This window comes from Primulina eburnea, chromosome 14, assembly GCF_022965805.1.
Source record: "Primulina eburnea isolate SZY01 chromosome 14, ASM2296580v1, whole genome shotgun sequence".
Taxonomy (NCBI): domain Eukaryota; kingdom Viridiplantae; phylum Streptophyta; class Magnoliopsida; order Lamiales; family Gesneriaceae; genus Primulina; species Primulina eburnea.
Window position 1 is genome coordinate 9,373,703 of NC_133114.1, and position 14,736 is coordinate 9,388,438.

The following is a 14,736-nucleotide window of genomic DNA, read 5'->3' on the forward strand; positions in this document are numbered from 1 at the left end:
AATAGACTTGTACTTTAATACTAATATGTATGTTGGAAGTATTCCATTACGTTCTGCATTTAATACTGTATTTTTTTAAAAAAATTTAGACCATGTTTACTTTAATTGATTAAATTGTCCCAATGATGATTAAGAACTTAATTAGCGTCCGGGTTCCCACAGAATTTGTAGCCAAGTGTGTGAATTGCCAACAGGTGAAAGCTAAAAGAAAGAAACCAGGAGGATTGTTACAGATTTTGTCTATTCTTGAATGGAAATGTGATGAAACTTAAAATTAATAATTTATTATATGTTAAAACCTGTATTTTAAAATTTTAAGTTTCATTAAAATTATAAATTATGTTATTTTAGTATGGTTTGTTTATATTTAAATGTCTTACTAAATTTGTTTTATTTTCAGGTTTTTTACGTGTTGGTAAAATAATGATAACTCAAGCTAGAAAATTCAAATGGAGGTGACTCAAACATGGTTGGAATCCTTGAGAAGTTATTTACAACTTTGCAGAAGACATGATTGCCTAAAAAGCTCATTAAGATGATCGAATTGTGCAAAGATCAAAAGGAGGACACATTTACTTTTACTATGACCATCATTTAGTAAAAAATTCATAACTATTTCAATATTTATCCAAATGAGGTGAATCAAGTGGCCAACTCATCTACACAAAATTCCCCACATGTTTGTGGCCTTAATCAGAGTCAAAGTGGTGAGAAAAGTCGTGGAACAAGGCATTGAAAGAAGGGACATAGAATTGGAGTTGAGGAGACAAAGAATACTATTACAACTACATGGCATTAATAGAATTTTTGACTCTTTCTCTCATTTGGCCTATAAATAGAGGCCTTGTGCTAGCTTGAGAATCATTCTATCTCATTGTAAAATATAGTGTGAGTGTGTATCAAAGTTCTAAGTTTAAATATATTTTCTTTCATTTTCTCAACTATGAGTGATATTTTAGTGTTGATCAAAAGTAAGTTCATGGCAAGCTAAATTTATTATGTCAAGGTGAAGAGGATGCATTCTTGGTGAAGTAAGATTGTTTATATTTTGTATATTATTTCTTTATCTCTTTTCATTTAGCTAACTTATTTTTATTGTAGGTATAAAAATGAATTATTTGTTGTTATTAATTTACATCAAATGCTTGATACCATTAAAGTGGTTATCTTGATTTGTTGTTTAATTTTGATACAATAAATATTTCATCACTTATTATTATATATATATAGATATATATATATATATATGTATATTTATATAATAATATCATAATATTTCATTTAAGCGATAGCGTGGCTCTGCCGGTTGTTCTAAATGAAATATTATGACTTAATACTAACATCTAACAATCTAACATTTACTTTTTCGCAACTAACTTTTATTTTTCGCATCTAACATTTACTTTCTTGCAACTAACTTTTACTTTTCCGCAACTAACATTTACTTTATTGCAACTAACTTTTACTTTACCGCAACTAACTTATTAAATCAATATATTTCATTTAGGCAATAGCGTGGCTCTGCCGGTTGTTCTAAATGAAATATAATGATTTAATTTAACATTTAATTTATGCAATTATTTATTTATATAGTTATAATTATAATCATAGGTACCATATATAAAATATCGGTTAATTCGGTATTTTCTATAGTGGGAACTATATTAGATTATGTGTGTGTTTAATTTTCTTGGAACCATTATTTATGGTAGTTTCTTTTGTTTCACTTTTAGTTAAACAATATTACATAAACCAAGAATAAATCCTCAAGCCTTGACAATATTTATAATTTGTAAACTTCAGTCTTGCATTTGGTAATCTATAAATTAATAAATTTAAACTCAAAATAACCTCTCTGTGGATCGATCTCGTACTTACGAAATATATTACTTGCAGATAACCTACACTTGGGTGAATTATTATTTAAGTAGTAACAAGTTTTTGGCGCCGTTGCCGGGGAGGTATAAATTAAGTTTATATTTGTTATTTATGTTTTATTTATAAGTATTGTGTGTTTTTACTTGTATGAGTGTTTGGAGTCGAAAAAAAAGTGGTAGACTTATTCGAGTATCTGAAAATAATTTAAACATGGATGATAATTCAAATAATCAAGATAATGATAATAATAATAATAATAATAATAATAATAATAATAATAATAATAATAATAATAATAATAATAATAATAATAATAATAATCAAGAACATGATCAATTAAGAACACTTAGGCACCATATGAACCCTATTAGAACTAGTGCCCCATCTTGTTTAGTTTTTCCTCCTGACGCATCAAATTTCAACTTTAAACCTCAAATTATTCAACTTTTACCAAATTTTCATGGCTTAGATTCTGAAAATCCATATTTGCATCTAAGAGAATTTGAGGAAGTTTGTAACACTTATAATGATCAAAATTGTAGCATGGATATAGTTCGATTAAAGCTTTTCCCTTTTTCTTTAAAAGATAAAGCTAAAACATGGCTACAAAATTTAAGATCAAGTTCAATAAGATCATGGGAAGAAATGCAACAACAATTTCTCAAAAAGTTTTTCGCTTCCCATAGAACAAACTCTTTTAAAAGACAAATTACAACTTTTTCTCAAAAACAAGGAGAAACATTTTATCAATGTTGGGATAGATATAAAGAATTACTTAATACATGCCCACATCATGGTTTTGAAACATGGAGAATAGTTTCTCACTTTTATGAAGGTCTTATACCTAAAGATAGGCAAATGATAGAATTCATGTGTAATGGAACTTTTGAAGATAAAAACCCAAATGAAGCTATGGAATATTTGGATTCATTAGCAGAAAATGCTCAAAATTGGGATAATATAGGTACAATAGAACCACCAACAACTAAAAACAATAATTCAACAAATGGGGGTGGTATCTATAATCTCAAAGATGATGTAGATATTCAAGCTAAACTTGCATCTTTAGCAAGAAAAATTGAGTCATTAGAAATGAAAAAGAGTGGTCAATTAAAAAGTATTCAAGAAATTGTTTGTCATATATGTGATACACATGATCATGCTACAAAAGATTGTCCAACATTACCTTCATTTAAAGAATGTCTCCATGAACAAGCAAATTATGTTAACAATTATAAAAAACCAATACTAGATCCTTTTTCACAATCATATAATCCGGGATGGAAAAATCATCCTAATTTTAGTTGGAGGAATGATAATAATGCACAACCGTCACAACAATATTTTCAAAATAACCAAAATCATCAAGGTTATATTCCTTATGTTACACCTCCAAGAAAAAACTTTGAAGATGTAATTCATGCATTTATCCAAAAGCAAGAGTCTATCAATATTCAAAACAGTCAATCTATGAATGATTTGAAAGAAACTCTTGCGAAATTTGCATCTGCACTTAATATTCATGAAAAAGGAAAATTTCCATTTCAACCTCAACCTAATCCTAAAAATCAAAATCAAGAATTAAAAAATGAAAAAATTGATCAAATAAAATCTGTTATTAGCCTTAGAAGTGGTAAAATAGTTAATGATCCATATATTAATGAAAACAATGATCATTTAAAATCAAAGAGTAAGGATGATAATCTTGATACTTTTGAGAATGATGATACCTTAAATTCTAAGAATAATATGGTGAATGATAAATCATCTAAAATAGTAAATGTAGTGACCCGTTCCAGAATCACCTACTAATCAAGAACTAAGCATGCAATTAACTTAATCAAAAACAATCAGAGATAATTGCGGAAAATGGTCAACCAACGATAGTTATACAACCCAAAAGATATCCAGAACAACTTAGAAATAAAATATGCGGTACAACCATATCGAATCAAATGGTACTGAAGAAATAACTCAACCGGCTACTCCACGTCCTCCTCATCCTCCTCCTGAGCCATCCAACCTGAGGCCTGCCCCGTGGGAAATAGGGTGTCCAAGATAAACAAAACCGAGGACGTGAGCGATAAGAACGCCCAGTACAAAAGCATGAGTATACAAGCCTATATGAAATGCACATGCTATGATATGATACCAGGGTAGTCAAGAAACAGGAGTCACAAAAGATCTCAATATGCTCAGTCTAGAGGCGCCAAGTGGATAGTGCCGCGCGGTACTCCTCTGGGTCACTGCATCCACTACAAGATCAGACGTGGACCTAAAATGTCCCGGATCACCGAATCCCTCCGGACCCGTCGGCCACTGTGTACTCTCGGTGTCCATGCGTCCACAAGACAGGGCTGAGCGGCCCCACAAGATATAGCTTATCTCGAAAGAGATACAGCTCAACAATAAAGGCTATCTCGAAAGAGATACGGCTCAAGATGAAATGTAACATGCAGTAATAAACGTGACATAATAGCATGCATCATATGACATATATCAATGCACCAAATAATCATGCAACACATATAAGAATGTATACTCGACCAGGATATCTCGGATAGTACTTTCGTACCTCAAACCAGCAGATCCTAACAATCCGCCCTAGATTCAAGCCTGCGTCCGTAGCCCACTGATGTCGCTAACTCCCAACTAGAGCACAGCTCCGCTACAAAACCAGTAGCTCCCCGCTAGTGCCTGAACCTCAGGAAAAGACTAGAAACCAATCGGAAACGACTAAAATGCTCTGGAACGCTCGGACTTGGCGAGAAGAAGTGAAGCCTCGCGCCTCTATTTATAGCCAACGTTCGGACGATCCGATCCACTTCGGAAGCTCCGATCCGGTACACTTCGGACGATCCGAACCCTGCATGTCTTCTACGTGTCCAGCCACCTGGCTCGGACGATCCGAACCCTGATCGGACGATCCGAATCCTGCATGTCTTCCACGGTTCCATCCACCTGTCTCGGACGATCCGAATCCTGATCGGACGATCCGAACCCTGATCGGACGATCCGAACCCTGTTCGGTCCTTCCGATCCCACCGAAATATAATTAATCCAATAATTAACTCAAATTAGGCATCGGGATACTACATTCTCCCCCCCTAAAAAGGATTTCGTCCGTGAAATCGTGTCTGAAAAAAGACAATTCTGAACAACAATACATTCAACTTAAGAATGAAGTACAACCGAAAGTACAACTGAAATTACAATCATAACTGAAAATACTACAACTAGAACAACTCTGGATGCTCTGACCGCATACGACTCTCTAGTTCCCAAGTGGCTTCTTCAGTACCTCGGCGCTGCCACTGCACTAAGACAAGAGGAATGATCTTATTCCGCAACACCTTGTCTTTGCGATCTAGAATCCGAACTGGTCGTTCCACGTAAGACAAATCCGAATCAAGTTGAACTTCAGAAGGATGTAAGATGTGAGACTCATCCGCTACGTATCGTCTCAACAAAGATACGTGGAACACATCATGAATACTTGATAGGTACGGCGGCAATGCAAGTCTGTAAGCCAAATCTCCCACGCTCTCCAATATTTCAAATGGACCAATAAATCTCGGAGACAGCTTACCCTTGAGACCAAATCTCAAAATCCTGCGAAAAGGCGAAACTCGGAGAAACACTTTCTCACCTGGCTGAAAATAAAGAGGTCGACGCTTAGTGTTCGCATAACTAGCCTGTCGATCCTGAGCAATCTTAATCCGTTTCTTGATTACTGCAACCTTATCAATAGCCTGTTGGACTAACTCCGGTCCCTTAACATGTCGTTCCCCAACTTCATCCCAGAATAATGGAGTACGACAACGTCGCCCATATAACGCCTCAAATGGTGCCATACTAATACTACGATGATAGTTGTTGTTGTACGCGAACTCAATCAAAGGCAAATGATCCTGCCAAGCGGTTCCGAAATCCATAACACAAGCTCGCAACATATCCTCAAGTGTACGGATAGTCCTCTCTGACTGACCGTCGGTCTCTGGATGATAAGCCGTACTCAAACTTAGTGAAGTACCCAATGCTGACTGGAAACTACTCCAAAATCGTGAGGTAAAACGAGGATCTCTGTCACTAACAATACTAACTGGCACTCCATGCAAACGTAAAATCTCTTGAATATACAATCGAGCCATACGATCGAAAGTGAAATCACGGTTATATGGCAGAAAATGAGCAGACTTGGTGAGTCGATCCACCACTACCCAAATAGCATCACTGTTCCTCGAAGACAATGGCAAGTGAGTAATGAAGTCCATCGCGATATGCTCCCACTTCCATTCAGGAATAGGTAAGTTCAACAATAATCCTCCCGGTCGACGGTGCTCTGCCTTAACCTGCTGACAAACTAGACACTTGGAGACAAACTGATAAATGCTGCGCTTCATCCCTTTCCACCAAAATCGTGTCCTCAAATCTTTATACATCTTGTTGCTTCCCGGATGAACACTCAACTTGCTTCGATGAGCCTGAGACAAGATCTCTTCCCTCAAAGTATCATCCTCTGGTACTACAACCCGATTAGACAAACACAGAAGACCATTAGACTGATAATGGAAATTACTATCTCCATCAACCAACCGAGCTAATCTCTGAGTCTTGAGATCAGACATCTGAGCATCTCGAATCCGAGTGAACAAAGTTGGCTCAGATAAAATGGTAGCAACACGAATGCTCTCCATACCTTTCCGATGTTTGAACTTAAACCCCAACGAACAACAATCTTGGACAGTACTAGACATAGCACTGGTCTGAAGTGCAGAGGCTCTCACCTTGCGACTAAGAGCATCGGCTGTGAGATTCGCAGAACCTGGATGGTACTTGATCACACAGTCATAATCTTTAAGTAGATCCATCCAACGACGTTGTCTCATGTTCAACTCAGCCTGAGTGAACAGATACTTCAGACTCTTATGATCAGTAAAGATTTCAAACTGAACACCGTACAAATAATGACGCCAGATCTTTAGCGCAAACACAATAGCAGCTAATTCTAGATCATGAATAGGGTACTTCTCCTCGTGAGATTTTAACTGTCTGGAAGCATAAGCGATCACATGACCATTCTGCGACAACACACACCCTAAGCCTTGAAAAGAGGCATCGGTGTAAACACTGAAACCATCAGATCCTGACGGTAACGCCAAAACAGGTGCAGAAGTCAGAAGTCGACGAAGCTCTCTGAAACTATCTTCGCACTCAGATGACCACTCAAATGGAACATCCTTCCGAGTAAGTTGCGTCAATGGTCTAGCTACCTGAGAGAAATTCACGATGAAGCGACGATAATACCCCGCCAGACCTAGAAAACTACGGATCTCAGCCACTGTCGTCGGACGTGACCAATTCAGCACTGCCTCAATCTTGCTAGGATCCACAGAAACTCCTTCCTTGGAAATTACATGACCAAGGAATACTACACGATTAATCCAGAACTCGCACTTACTCAGCTTAGCATACAATTGCTTCTCGCGAAGAATCTGCAACACAATTCTCAAGTGATGGATATGCTCTTCCACACTGTGAGAATAAATCAAGATATCGTCGATGAAAACCACAACAAACTGATCTAGAAAATCCCGAAAGACACGGTTCATTAGATCCATGAACACCGCTGGCGCATTTGTCAATCCGAATGGCATAACTAGAAATTCGTAATGCCCATATCGAGTACGAAATGCAGTCTTGGAAATATCATCATCTTTGACTCTCATCTGATGATAACCCGATCGCAAGTCAATCTTGGAGTAAACAGAGGTACCCTGAAGCTGATCGAACAAGTCATCAATACGAGGTAATGGATACTTGTTTTTGATCGTCACACGATTCAGCTGGCGATAATCAATACACAATCGCATCGATCCATCCTTCTTCTTGACAAACAAGACTGGAGCTCCCCAAGGTGAAACACTCGGGCGAATATAACCTTTATCAAGAAGATCCTGCAATTGCTGCTTCAATTCTCTCATCTCTGACGGAGCAAGACGATAGGGGGCACGAGAAATCGGTGTAGTCCCTGGCATTAACTCGATGCCAAATTCCACCTCTCTAATTGGAGGAAAACCAGGAATCTCATCTGGAAAAACATCAGGAAACTCACAAACCACTGGAATATCATCTATACCAACACTACCTGTGGACGAATCAATCGCATAGATGAGGTAGCCTTCCCCGCCCGACTCTAAAGCACGACAGGCTTTCAGAGCAGATACCACTGGCATCGGAGGTCGCGCTCCCTCACCATAGAAAAACCAACTAGAGCTCTCAGTCGTACGAAACTGAACAAGCTTCTGGTAACAATCCACAGTAGCTCGGTAGGTAGTCAATAAATCTATACCCAAAATACAATCAAAATCTTCCATCTCTAGGATCATAAGATTTGCAGTCAATTCGTTACCCTCAAAATCTAAGGGACAACCCATCACTAGACGCTTTGCTAACACCGAATGACCCATCGGAGTAGAAACGGAAAGAATGACGTCTAGAGAAACATACGGTAACTTATGACGCTTAACAAATCGTGCAGAAATGAATGAATGTGATGCTCCGGTATCAATAAGAACAAAAGCAGGAATACCGCATAAACAAAAAGTACCTGCTATGACTCTCCCTGTCTCATCTGCAGCCTGATCCTGGTTCAGCGCAAATACCTGACCTTGGGTACGAGGTCGAAGATTTGAACCACCCATTGCCTGACCCTGCATCCTCTGCTGAACAGTCGTCTGAGATCCGGAACCAGATCCTGCTCCACCTCGCAACTGAGGGCAATTCTTCTTAAGATGACCCATCTCTCCGCACTGAAAACAAGCTCCCGCGGCTGATCGGCACTGCTCCGATGGATGGTTCTTCCCACAATGCACACAAGAAACCTTCTTCTTATCAAAGCGAAAAACACCGCTAGACCGTGATCCAGATCCAGAAGAAGAAGAACCAGATTTCTTGAAAGACTGAGATCGAGGGCTCAAAGTACTCGGAGGTCTGGAAGAAAGAATAGACCTACCACGCCGGAGACTGATCTCTGCCTGGCGACACCGGTTCACTAACCCATCATAAGAAGTAGGATTATCGCAGACAGTGACTCGATCAAAGATCTCCTGGTTAAGACCCTGAAGGAAATGGTCATACTTGGCCTCAGAACTGCCACTAATATGAGGAGCAAAGGGTAACAACTCGAAGAACTTCTGCTGATATTCATCAACAGACATACTACCCTGCTTAAGATTCAGAAGTTCAATCGTCTTTGCCTGACGAAGGGCTGGAGGAAAATATAGCTGCATGAAAGCTGCACGGAAATCGGCCCAAGTCACCCTACCCTGAGACTGGACTATCGGCGCAGAAGTCGATCGCCACCACTTACGCGCACGGCCCTCGAGAAGAAAACTAAGGGTCTCTATCTGCTGCTCTTCGGTGCACTGGAATGCACGGAAACAACTCTCCATGCGCTCTAACCAATCCTCAGCATCATCGGGAGTCTCACCACCAACTAAAGGCTTAGGCCCCATCTGAATGAAACGGTGCATCTCAAAACGCCTAGGGCCATCCCGACGATGACGATGTTCACGATGACGCCTACGATCATCCTGGTCACCCCAACGACCTACACTCCCCTGACTACTCTCATCACCAAAGTGGTCAGCCATCGCTACAAGATAGAATGGGGAAAATGGTAAAATGGTCAACGAAAATCCCAAAACAGAATCTATATCCCAAAATCATATGCATGCTCTGATACCATAAATGTAGTGACCCGTTCCAGAATCACCTACTAATCAAGAACTAAGCATGCAATTAACTTAATCAAAAACAATCAGAGATAATTGCGGAAAATGGTCAACCAACGATAGTTATACAACCCAAAAGATATCCAGAACAACTTAGAAATAAAATATGCGGTACAACCATATCGAATCAAATGGTACTGAAGAAATAACTCAACCGGCTACTCCACGTCCTCCTCATCCTCCTCCTGAGCCATCCAACCTGAGGCCTGCCCCGTGGGAAATGGGGTGTCCAAGATAAACAAAACCGAGGACGTGAGCGATAAGAACGCCCAGTACAAAAGCATGAGTATACAAGCCTATATGAAATGCACATGCTATGATATGATACCAGGGTAGTCAAGAAACAGGAGTCACAAAAGATCTCAATATGCTCAGTCTAGAGGCGCCAAGTGGATAGTGCCGCGCGGTACTCCTCTGGGTCACTGCATCCACTACAAGATCAGACGTGGACCTAAAATGTCCCGGATCACCGAAGCCCTCCGGACCCGTCGGCCACTGTGTACTCTCGGTGTCCATGCGTCCACAAGACAGGGCTGAGCGGCCCCACAAGATATAGCTTATCTCGAAAGAGATACAGCTCAACAATAAAGGCTATCTCGAAAGAGATACGGCTCAAGATGAAATGTAACATGCAGTAATAAACGTGACATAATAGCATGCATCATATGACATATATCAATGCACCAAATAATCATGCAACACATATAAGAATGTATACTCGACCAGGATATCTCGGATAGTACTTTCGTACCTCAAACCAGCAGATCCTAACAATCCGCCCTAGAATCAAGCCTGCGTCCGTAGCCCACTGATGTCGCTAACTCCCAACTAGAGCACAGCTCCGCTACAAAACCAGTAGCTCCCCGCTAGTGCCTGAACCTCGGGAAAAGACTAGAAACCAATCGGAAACGACTAAAATGCTCTGGAACGCTCGGACTTGGCGAGAAGAAGTGAAGCCTCGCGCCTCTATTTATAGCCAACGTTCGGACGATCCGATCCACTTCGGAAGCTCCGATCCGGTACACTTCGGACGATCCGAACCCTGCATGTCTTCTACGTGTCCAGCCACCTGGCTCGGACGATCCGAACCATGATCGTACGATCCGAATCCTGCATGTCTTCCACGGTTCCATCCACCTGTCTCGGACGATCCGAATCCTGATCGGATGATCCGAACCCTGTTCGGTCCTTCCGATCCCACCGAAATATAATTAATCCAATAATTAACTCAAATTAGGCATCGGGATACTACAGTAAATGACTCAAATAAACCTCCACCATTTCCTCATGCATTAACAAATTATAAAAAACAAAAAAGTGATTCTGATATCTATGAAGTTTTTAAACAAGTAAAGATAAATATTCCATTATTAGATGCTATTAAACAAGTACCTTCCTATGCAAAATTTTTAAAAGACTTATGTACTGTGAAGAGAAAATTGCATGTGAAGAAGAAAGCATTCTTGGCTGAACAAGTAAGTTCTATTCTTCAAAACAATTCTAGTTTAAAATATAAAGATCCTGGTTGTCCAACAATTTCATGTATTATTGGAGAAAATAAAATTAAAAAAGCTTTGTTGGATTTGGGAGCAAGTGTGAATTTACTTCCTTATTCAGTTTATGAAAAACTTAATTTAGGGGAATTAAAACCCACTTCTGTTACTCTTTTACTGGCGGATAGGTCAATCAAAATACCTAGAGGTATTGTAGAAGATGTGTTGGTTCAAGTTGATAAATTCATATATCCAGTAGATTTTATTGTTTTGGATACACAAACAATAGAAGTACATAATGAAATTCCAGTAATATTGGGACGACCATTTCTAGCAACTTCAAATGCTTTAATTAATTGTCGAAATGGAATAATGAAATTGTCTTTTGGAAATATGACTCTAGAACTTAATGTGTTTAATTTATGTAAACAACCAAGTATTAATGAAAATGAAAATGAAGATGATAATGAAATTCAAACAATTGTGGAAGAAAATATACAAGAAGAAAACTTAAATCAACAATGTGAAGTTTTTTCAGTAGAAAGTTTGGAGTCTGAAAATAATTTTAAAGAAGATGATAATATAAAACTTGAATTAAAAGCTTTACCATTAGAATTGAAATATGTATTTCTTGGTCAAAATAAAACATTTCCTGTTGTAATTTCTTCCACTCTTCTACCAAATCAAGAAGAAGATTTAATTCAATTACTTAAAAAATATAAAAATGCAATTGGATGGACTTTGAAAGATATAAAAGGTATGAATCCTTTAATTTGTACACATAAAATTCACTTGGAAGAAAATGCTAAAACGTATCAACAACCGCAAAGAAGGTTAAATCCACATATGAAAGAAGTTGTTAAGAATGAAGTATTAAAACTATTAGACGCTGGAATTATCTATCCAATCTCAGATAGTAAATGGGTAAGTCCAACACAAGTAGTACCTAAAAAGTCAGGCATCACTGTTATAAAAAATGAAAAAGGAGAGTTATTACAAACTAGGATTCCATCTAGTTGGCGTATGTGTATTGATTATAGAAAATTAAATGATGCAACTAGAAAAGATCATTTCCCACTACCATTTTTAGATCAAATTTTAGAAAAAGTAGCAGGAAATTCTTATTACTGTTTTCTTGATGGGTATTCGGGGTATTATCAAATACCTATATCATTAGAAGATCAAGAAAAAACTACTTTTACTTGTCCTTTCGGAACTTTTGCATTTAAAAGAATGCCATTTGGTTTATGCAATGCTCCGGCTACTTTTCAAAGATGCATGTTAAGTATTTTCAGTGATATGATTGAAGAATATGTAGAAGTTTTTATGGATGATATAACTGTTTTTGGAAACTCATTTGAAAATTGTCTTAAAAATCTAGAAAAAGTATTAAAAAGATGTGAAGAAAAAAATCTTGTTTTAAATTGGGAAAAATGTCATTATATGGTTAAATCTGGGATTGTCTTAGGACATGTGATATCTGAAAAAGGAATTGAAGTTGATAAAGCCAAAGTTGATGTTATTTCTAATTTAACATCACCAAAAACGGTCAAAGAAGTTCGATCATTCTTGGGTCATGCAGGATTTTATAGAAGGTTTATAAAAAATTTCAGCATAATATCTAAACCAATTTCAAATCTTTTAACAAAAGATACACAATTCGAATGGACTCAAAAATGTGAAAATTCTTTTAAAAAAATAATTAATCTTTTAATTACATCACCTATTTTACAACCTCCAGATTGGTCTTTACCATTTGAATTAATGTGTGATGCAAGTGATTATGCTATAGGAGCTGTGTTAGGACAAAGAAAAGAAGGAAAACCTTATGCAATCTATTATGCTAGTAGAACCTTAAATAGTGCCCAAATAAATTATTCAACTACTGAAAAAGAATTACTTTCAGTAGTATTTGCATTAGATAAGTTTCGATCTTATTTAATTGGTTCTACTACTATTGTTTTCACCGATCATTCTGCCATAAAATATTTATCAAATAAACAAGATGCTAAGCCAAGATTAATACGGTGGATTTTATTGTTACAAGAATTTGATATTATAATTAAAGATAAAAAAGGAAAAGAAAATGTTGTAGCCGATCATTTATCTAGAATAATGACTGAATCATCTCATAATGAAATACCAATAAATGAAAATTTTCCAGATGATCAGTTGTTTTATGCTACTATTATGCCATGGTTTGCTAATATTGTAAATTTTCTTGTGACAAATAAAATGCCTTCTCATTGGAATTCACAGGATAAGAATAAATTCTTGATAGAAGTTAAAAAATTTTATTGGGATGATCCTTACTTATTTAAGTATTGTCCTGACCAAATTTTTCGACGATGCATACCCGACAATGAAATAAGTAATGTTATTAAATTTTGTCATTCTGAAGCATGTGGAGGTCATTTTTCATCCAATAAAACAGCTACAAAAATCTTACAATGTGGATTTTATTGGCCGTCTTTATTCAAAGATACGCATTTATTTTGCAAATCTTGTGAAAATTGTCAGAAGATGGGATCAATTTCAAAACGAAACATGATGTCTTTAAATCCAATCATAATTATTGAAATATTTGATAGTTGGGGGATAGATTTTATGGGTCCATTTCCATTATCTTTTGGATATAAGTACATTTTAGTCGCTGTTGATTATGTTTCAAAATGGATTGAAGCGATTGCATGTAGAACTAATGATCATAAAGTTGTTATAAAATTTTTAAAAGAAAATATTTTTAGTCGATTTGGAATACCTAGAGCAATAATTAGTGATGGGGGAAGTCATTTTATAAATAAATCATTTTCTTCTTTGTTAAGAAAATATGGCATTACACATAAAGTTTCTACCCCATATCATCCTCAAAGTAATGGTCAAGTTGAACTAGCAAATAGAGAAATAAAACAAATTTTAGAAAAAACAGTTAATCCAAATCGAAAAGATTGGTCTTTAAGATTAACTGATGCATTATGGGCATATAGAACTGCATTTAAAACATCATTAGGGATGTCACCATATAGGTTAGTTTTTGGTAAGCATTGTCATTTACCGGTTGAACTAGAACATAAAGCTTATTGGGCAATTAAAGCATTTAATACTAATTTAGATGATGCATCTAAATTAAGAAAATTGCAAATAAATGAACTTGAAGAATTAAGAAATGATGCATATGAAAATTCAAAGATTTATAAAGATAAAACTAAAGCCTTTCATGATAAAAATATTATGAGAAAGTCATTTGAAATTGGACAAAAAGTTTTGCTTTATAATTCTCGTTTGCATTTATTTCCAGGTAAACTAAGATCGAGGTGGTCAGGACCATTTATAGTCAAATTTGTTTATCCTCATGGTGCTGTTGATATTGAAAATCCTAAAAATAATGATGTGTTTAAAGTTAATGGGCAAAGACTTAAGCCTTTTATAGAAAATGAAATTTTTAATGATGAGTTTATGCCTTTATATGATCCACAATAGCTGTTTGATATTTTCATTTTGTTTTGCAGATTCTAGTTCATTTCCCGGTTAAGTGGCGGATAACGGTACTCCGTGACTGTTTAAGTCGG

General features: G+C 36.8%; 1 non-coding gene across 1 annotated transcript; it reads right to left on the minus strand.

Moving 5' to 3' along the window:
• Positions 1–2,567: 2,567 nt before the first annotated feature.
• LOC140813392 (small nucleolar RNA R71) lies at positions 2,568–2,678 on the minus strand. The gene has a single exon (XR_012113927.1). It is a non-coding gene; the product is annotated as a small nucleolar RNA R71 (small nucleolar RNA).
• Between the last annotated feature and the right edge of the window lie 12,058 nt (positions 2,679–14,736).